Source organism: Copadichromis virginalis, linkage group LG20 (assembly GCF_057382275.1).
Source record: "Copadichromis virginalis isolate Kocher_CV1m ecotype Utaka linkage group LG20, C_Virginalis_male_GT1.1, whole genome shotgun sequence".
NCBI lineage: Eukaryota > Metazoa > Chordata > Actinopteri > Cichliformes > Cichlidae > Copadichromis > Copadichromis virginalis.
In genome coordinates this window covers 22833377-22841269 of record NC_140637.1, presented here as the reverse complement: position 1 = coordinate 22841269, position 7893 = coordinate 22833377, and positions in this window count along the sequence as shown.

The window sequence follows — 7893 nt, the reverse complement described above, 5'->3', positions numbered from 1 at the left end:
TAAAGACTTAAAATACAAGGCTGTCTGCTACTGTACTGCATGTGTGTGGGAGACAGAGGAGCAGAGAGATAGATAAGCCGAGCATTAGCTTTGCTCAGTTAGTGGGGTTTCCTCCATCAGCAGCAGTATTATTTACATGAGTCCCAGCAGGGTGCCTGCTCCTGATCCAACATTTTACTTGGTTAGTCTGTTGATATTTGACATGACAGTTTAATCTAGATTGAGAGAAACACGATACAGCATGCAAATTCATATATTTTTACTTTACTATAAATGACATAGATGTATCTTTTTTCAAACAAAATTATTGCAGGAGAGATCATCCAGTGCGTTTGGATTTCCTGGATATAAGCATTACAATATTAATATACATTTTTTAACAGTGTACACTTAATTACTTGATCCTCTTATGGCTTCTCCAATTCTCTGATAAACAAGGTCGTGTGAAAATATAGAGCATGTGTATGAGAAAATGATATGACCTATTGCAAAGAAATTGCCACACCCAAAAACACTGCGACACTATGACCTCAACAAACATTACCATTCAGCCCCTCCCTTCACCTCCTGCCACCCCCCTCACAAACACTCAGACAGGCCCATCTCATTTTAACCTAATCAGGATTTACAATATGTAGGTGCACACGCACACTATTTATTAAAGCATCTTGAAACTCGGATATTATCCTGATTTCCTTTATAAAATCTTTATTCTGAGATTTAATTTAATTGTGTTTTTGTTTTTTCCCCCTAATCTGGCACTTTTTTTTGTTATATTCTGCATTTGTGCAAAAATATTTTAAGCTTCCTCTAAAATGTCTCCACCGTCTCCTGTCTCACATCATTTTTAGGCCTATACTTGCACAGAGGCTTTGTGGCTGACTTGCTGGCTGGTTGAGTGTGACTGGCTGGCTTAGCGTCAGCTGTTGGCCCAGCCAGGCTCAACTCAGATTGCTCCAGATTAGGAGATGGGGCACTCTGAGAGCAACTATGATCCATATTAAAGCTGCATAAAATGAAAATTGCAAAGATTTAGAGGCGGATCATAGGCCACAGAGAATTTAATCACAACCTGGCAGTGTCTCTGTGTGTCTGTGTGTGCGTGCGTGTGCAACTCTGCATAATACAGAGTGCGCAGTGACATGAGGATTATTGATGTAGGCTGTATTTACTTATCAACCCAGTGTTTAAAGATGTATCACAAATGTTTTATCTGTGCTGTATTTTTTTCTCCTGTAAAGGCTCCCCGTGAGCATGGTGATGATGCATGAAAAGTGCAAGGCTTCTATGATTTAAACTTTGGACACAAATATAGTGCATTCATGGACCAAAGAGAAAAAGCTAAGTCTTGTATTTGTTCTGTGTTGGTGTGTGAGTGGGCGAGAGAGTGTGTGTGTGCTTGAGCACAGCCGGGGATGATTCTGTTCCGGTGTCCTCAACACTTGTAATCTCCCTAAAGCTTTAAATACTGTATTCAAATTGTAGTCTGGTAATAGATAGCTGCACAAAGGTCCTAAATTTAGCCATGATATTTACCTGTATTGTGTAATATTTTCTCTTATCTGCCTACCATTTAAAACTAAAATTAAATATTTCAGTTACTTTATTCGTATGAAGTCATTACATAAGATATTGTGAACAATACATATTAAATCCACAGTCCTTCGAGTCATTCAGAAGTCTGCCTGGTGTATCTGGACTAGTGGAAACATACAAATAACCTTTTTGGTTATCTTTTTGTTGTTTGAGTATTGTTATTATGTGCTGCTTGCATTTCAGAATTAAACATTATACAACAGATGGCTATCCAGATTCAAATAGACAAAACATTAAATCTGTTCAGAAGCCTAAAATGTTAAGCGATAGCTCTGATTCAGACAGCCCATAACCGTAGAAAACACTTTCAGATTTGGTTCATTAGCCAGCTGCATTTTCAACATTTTTGGGAAAGATTATATAACAAGTGCAATTCTGCACAAATATTTTATTTACTTTAAAACTAGCAGCCAATGTCACTGCTGTTGCTTACATATAATTTTATGCACTTTTTATGGATCTTGTTGTTACTCCAGCAAATGTTTTGTAAACCTATTTTACTCCTGTATATTCATGGATGTATACATTGTTTTCAGCTTGGACAGTGTTAGTAATAAAACAACAAAAAAAGTATTTTTTTTCCTTTACAGTTTTCTATTTTTTGCAAGTGTGCTTTTTTTGCATGTTTGCTTGCAACCACAGGCTAGATGCGCTGAGGAAACCTGACAGAATTTGTAATTTGTGCCCTATTTGTGCTCACCTGTATTTGTGTCTCTGCTGTATCTCAACACATATGATGTTACCTACATGAACATTTTTTCAGACTCTCTCCTTATATCACTTTCATTGTTTCTTTCTTCATGTTAGCACAGGTTTTTGTTGTTCGTATCTCCTCTGCTAGCTGTTTCATCCTCTCTTTCTTCCTCCCTCCTTTTTCCTCCATCCCATATTTCCAAATCCCTCTCCAAGAGCACATTGTGTGTGTGTGTGTGTGTGTGTGTGTGTGTGTGTGTGTGTGTGTGTGTGTGTGTGTGTGTGTGTCTGCATGATTGTCATACACACAAATGTGCACACACACATGCACAGAACGCAGACTTAGATCGAGCAGATGGTGACCGTATTCATTTTTTCCCCGACTAACATTAACCATTCATTATAGACAGCAGACTAAGCCAATCCCACATCCGCCCCCATGCAACACGTACACACACATCCACACACGCACACACATAATGTCCAATAATTTTGCCATTAGCTCAGTGATGGTCCCAAAATCTTGCATGCCCCTCCGTCAGTGTTGATACTCTCTCCTTCCAGACGGTCCCAGTTCTGCTCTGACTCAATCTGTTGACATTTCTGATTCCGTCTCTGTGACTCAAATTTCTTCTCCTTCACTTCAGCAACCCACAACAGGAATGAGGAGCATCTGACGATTCCCTCTGCCTCCCTTTCCATCCAATCCATCTATTTTTTTTTCTTTGTTCTTTCCACTTTCACTGTCTGGCTTCTTCTGGCAAGTTCCCCACAAGTAGGAGACACAATCACACAGTCACTCTGCTTCCTTCCTTTGTTTCTCTTTCTGCCTCATTTACATCCTTTCTTCTTTTCTATCTCTCTGAAATTAAATAGAACAAAACTAAAACCTGTTAGGCAGTAAATCAGGTTTAATCTGTGGCTTGAAGAAAAGATGAACATTAATCCACATCTGTCCATACAAATGTTTACCGCTTATATTTCAGACGTGATTAGGTTCCGCTGTTAATCTGCATGCTCACAGTTATGTACAGTACACGCATGGCTGCAAAAGAAAAAAAAGGAAGAAATACGTAGGAGTGCTATTATTTGCATACACAGTTTAGCTTAAATACATGCACATTTGCTTCTGTGCATCCCTCCCCCTGTAGAGAAAGCCATCTGAGGAGATTTTGGCCCTTTGCTGCTTTGTTCAGTCAAAAGGCTGCAGAGGCAGAGAACTCTCACTCTCACACACTTAAACTAATGAGAGTTGTAGCTGCACCCAGAGAGCAGAGTGAGTTAGTGTTCCTCAGCCACCCGTTGGACATCAATTGCCCTGAAAGGCCTGAAGGCTTTACTCAGTTCCCTTTGCGAAACCACACCCATCGCTGCCCTTTGGACACAGCCACACAGACCTGCCCACACGGACAGTCGAGGTATTTTTCTTGAGTAGTCTAACTCTTTTGTGGTCTATACCAGAAAGGGGTGCATCATCACAGCGAGCTCCTCTGGAAAAGCAGGTATAAAGACAGATGACTCAGTTCTGAGCTCTGATTCCACACAAGCAGTTGGTACAACAACACAAAGTTTAAAGGTGCCCTGTGGAGATTTTGACTACCATGGTATACTGTTATATGGAGGGGATCCCTGTTGTTGCTTATACAGTGCATACAGGCCAGCATTTGAATGACGCAAACTACTGCTTCTCATTTCAGCTATCCTGCTGATATTTGACAGTGACACACAAAGAGTGCACTGGACCTATGAAATGGGAATTTTAAAACAAACAAACAAAAACAACAACAACAACAACAGGATTTTATTAGGAAGAAAATACATTTAGCATCTTTTAAGCATCTTTTTAGTGCTTGATGATACACACAGTAGAAATCACTTTAGCATTGTTCTGAAACTGTACACATATTGTGTGTACTTTCATTAATCAACAAAATCACATGACTTTAAAGGAGCAAAACAGAGTTCACGGTGACAGTTTATGATATTACCTGTACAGTAGTTGTATTAAATTGTATAAATTGCACTTAAGCTTACTATATTTGTGTAAAAAATACTCCAGTTTGCAACATGAAATGCAGTGGAAAACTTAAATATTTGCTTTTTTGTTCTGATTGCTTTATCGGACATTAATTTGCCGTATGTCACAAAGGCCACGAGTCCTTTATATTGCACGGTTTAACTGTGATTCCTTTTCATTCTTCAGTTGGATTTTTTCTATGTTGGTGGTTAACCTGAGTAAAGCAGTGCAAGTGTCTGCCTGCGTAACGCAGGTGTGTCAAAATACATTTGATTGTCCGGTGCAATTTATTTTGTCTGCTCTGTCCATATTCCTTGCAAATAGGACCCATCCCCCCAAAAAAACACACCACAAAACACGTTGACAACACTCCTCTCCCTCCTTTTGTCTCCTCTCCGTCCAGCTCCTTTTCTGTCAGTCAGTCGGCTGCCCTAAAACTGTCCTAAATGACTTAATCTACAGGGCAATAGTACTCCAGAGAGGCTGGTGAGTGAGGACAGTCTCTGTGTGCTGTAAGGGGATTGCTGTAATTACTGGGATCTGTGCACCGTATTTATCTTTTCAAGGGATGGGTGATCCTGCCATAAAAAGCCCAACATTTGGCAGTTAACTAATGCACACCATTAGATTGATTGTGCTGGATTTGTGTCTGTGTGTGTGTGTCCCATATTTTCCTACTGCTGCCATGGTCTGTGATGTGTGTTAAATAATGCTTGGTTGTTCTCTGTAATCCTGATTAAATGAGGGTTAATGTGTGTCTGTTAAACTTTTTCACAGATCCCCCAACCGTGACCTTCTACAGCTAAATAGTTTGCATAAATGAACTGGCTTATGAGATATAATTAGATAGACGGAGACACAGGCAGACAAGGAAGAGGTACAAGGATCAGGTAATACCACAGGCTATGTCTGTTTTTCTGCCACGATGTCCACTATTCCATTTCAAAAAATAAATAAAAACCATTGTCTGATATGCTCCTTCCTTGAACATAAACCTCAGCAGCTTTCAAAATCTGACATTAGGAGTAAAATAAAAGAGAGAAAATAATGAAAGAAAATGAAATTATCACTCTTCTTGGATGTGGCAGAGAAACAAACAGATTGACCACGCTCCTCTTTCCAAAATCCTCCCCCGTGCAAGCAACATGTTCCTCACGTCCATCTTGGCTGTTTTTTTTTTCGTTTTTTTTTTTCAGATATTTGGTGTCAGTGTGTGTGTCTATCTGTGTGTGTGTAAATGTGTAAATGTGTGCATTGGTTTGTGTGTGCTGGTTGTGAAGACGGAGGCTGCACCAGGCTGTCCAGCCTACACACAAACCGTCCCGTCGTTAAATCACCTTACTGTTCCATCCACCATCCACTGCCCTGAGCATGTTTTTCATTTGATGTATGTTTTGGTCGAAATGAAAGACACACGGGGAGAGAAGAGAAAATAAAAATGCAGGGGTATCAAGACAAGATGCATAAACATTGGATGCAAAGTGACTAAAGACTGTCTTCTCCTTGCATTAATAAAACTAACTTTTGCCATCTTTTAAACTCTCGCACACTCGCTCTCTCATTTAATCTCTCTTCTCTATCCCCTTTCTCCCACTTGTTCCTCATTAATTTTTATGTTTCTGACCTCAGAAACGGGCATGAGTACACAGATATATTACAGTAATTATCTAATTTTACAGTGCCATTAAATGTCACAGAAATCCAGAGTTATGACATTAATACAATAAAGAGGTTTTGGGCCAGAGGCATGATAACTTACTACTGCTCCAAAGTGTCTGCTGTGGATTTTTGCCAGTTTCATTCTACCAACATCAGCAGTGTCTTTCATAGTTAAACACACTGCATACATTAGACAATTCGTTTATTAATATCAGGTTAAATGTTAAATTGCATGTGTGGAAATCCGTTTTTATCTTTAACTGAATATTCAGAGAACAACCATAGTGTGATATGATTACCAAAGCATACATTCCACATCTTAATTTCTGTATTCAGAAGAATTTTCCAGTAGACATCAGATTCACAAAATATTATATTTAGATTCTCCTCATTTTCCCGGATTCTGGCCGGCAATAGTGTTATTTACTGTGGCTCTGACTGAGGCACATTTGGGAGCAGTTCAAATTCAAAGCTGTGCCAATCTACTCATTCCTTTTTTTGTCTTTTTTTTCACCCCCTCAGTCTCCCTCTATTTCTCTCACTTACTCTCCACTCATTTCGGTGTACCTCTGTCCCAGTAGATGGAGATGTGAAATATTTAAACACACTTTGTTGTTTGGGGACAATGCACTTCAGCAGATGGGCCATCGCTGCACAGACCCCAATGTATGCAAATCTCCATACAAAGCAGCCCAGGATGTTTTCAATATAACACAAGTGCCTCAGGCCTTGTTTTAATCCCTCTTTACCCGCAGCCAATGCACTGTTTCATCCAGTCAAACGCCTTAAGCGCTGTGTCAACTTGGACATCTGGCCACATAACTGAACCCAACAAAAGTGTGCATGTGTGTTAGGAAGAGAACATGTTTATGCTGGAGGAAAAGGTGATATAGTGCATGCTATTGAACTAAAATACCCAGAAATAAAATCATCAGTGGTGTTATTAGAGTCAGAGTACATCAAAGGACCAGTCATTGTAGTTTCTGTGGTGGATTCTTCGCCCTCAACACCAGGGGAAACAGGTGCCAGTGTTGCTTTCTTCATTGTCTCTTAACTTGTTTTGCTGTTTTTCTCACTTGTTTTTCTCACCCCCACCCTCTAGGAACAGGCAACCAGAAGTACACACATGCAAATGCGTGCGCAGATGCACCAACACACATGCACGCACGCTGGTGCTCATGTACACAAATGTGGCAAGGTAACACACGCATGCTGCCTGCAGACTTTCTGGTCAGAACACTGATTTCTGTCGTTGTGACATCTGAAGGGCGCTACAGCACAGCCAGACACCTGGATGCACATGGCATCCTTCACTACTGTGTGTCAAAGTCCACGTGTGTGTGCGTGAGGGTTTGTGTGCTAGCTAGGTGTGCATTAGGTGTGGGGGGAAGGTTCCATAGAAGGCAGCATCTCCTGAGGGTAACTCATGAGCTTTTCCTGGATGGACCACAAGTTCAGACGCTTAGAGCAGTGCTGCATGTCCTCACTGACCTACATGATACACATGAACACGTATGTACTGCATATGTACAGTGTGCATACTGCAAGACTCGTGTAGGAGGAGGAAGCCATATTTACTCATACTGTCAATAACTAGGTTAGCACAATTCATTGAGCAAAATTTTTAAAAAAAAATTTAGCTAAACTTTCACTGAATGACAGTTTAGTGTTTGGCTTGGAAAGGTTGGAAAAATACACTTCAGTGTGAAATAATGAAGCATTGTGTGTTTAAAATGTTTTCTGATTTATTTGCATCAGATAGAAATTTTCACTTAAGGAACGCAATCGAAATATTCTATGTTTTTTTAATTATAAAATGTGCGGGATAAAATGTTCCATTTAATGGAATGAAGCTAACATTGCTACTGACAGCATAAAATCCCTGCACAATGAAACTACATGGATCAAAGTATAGAGCCATGATTAGA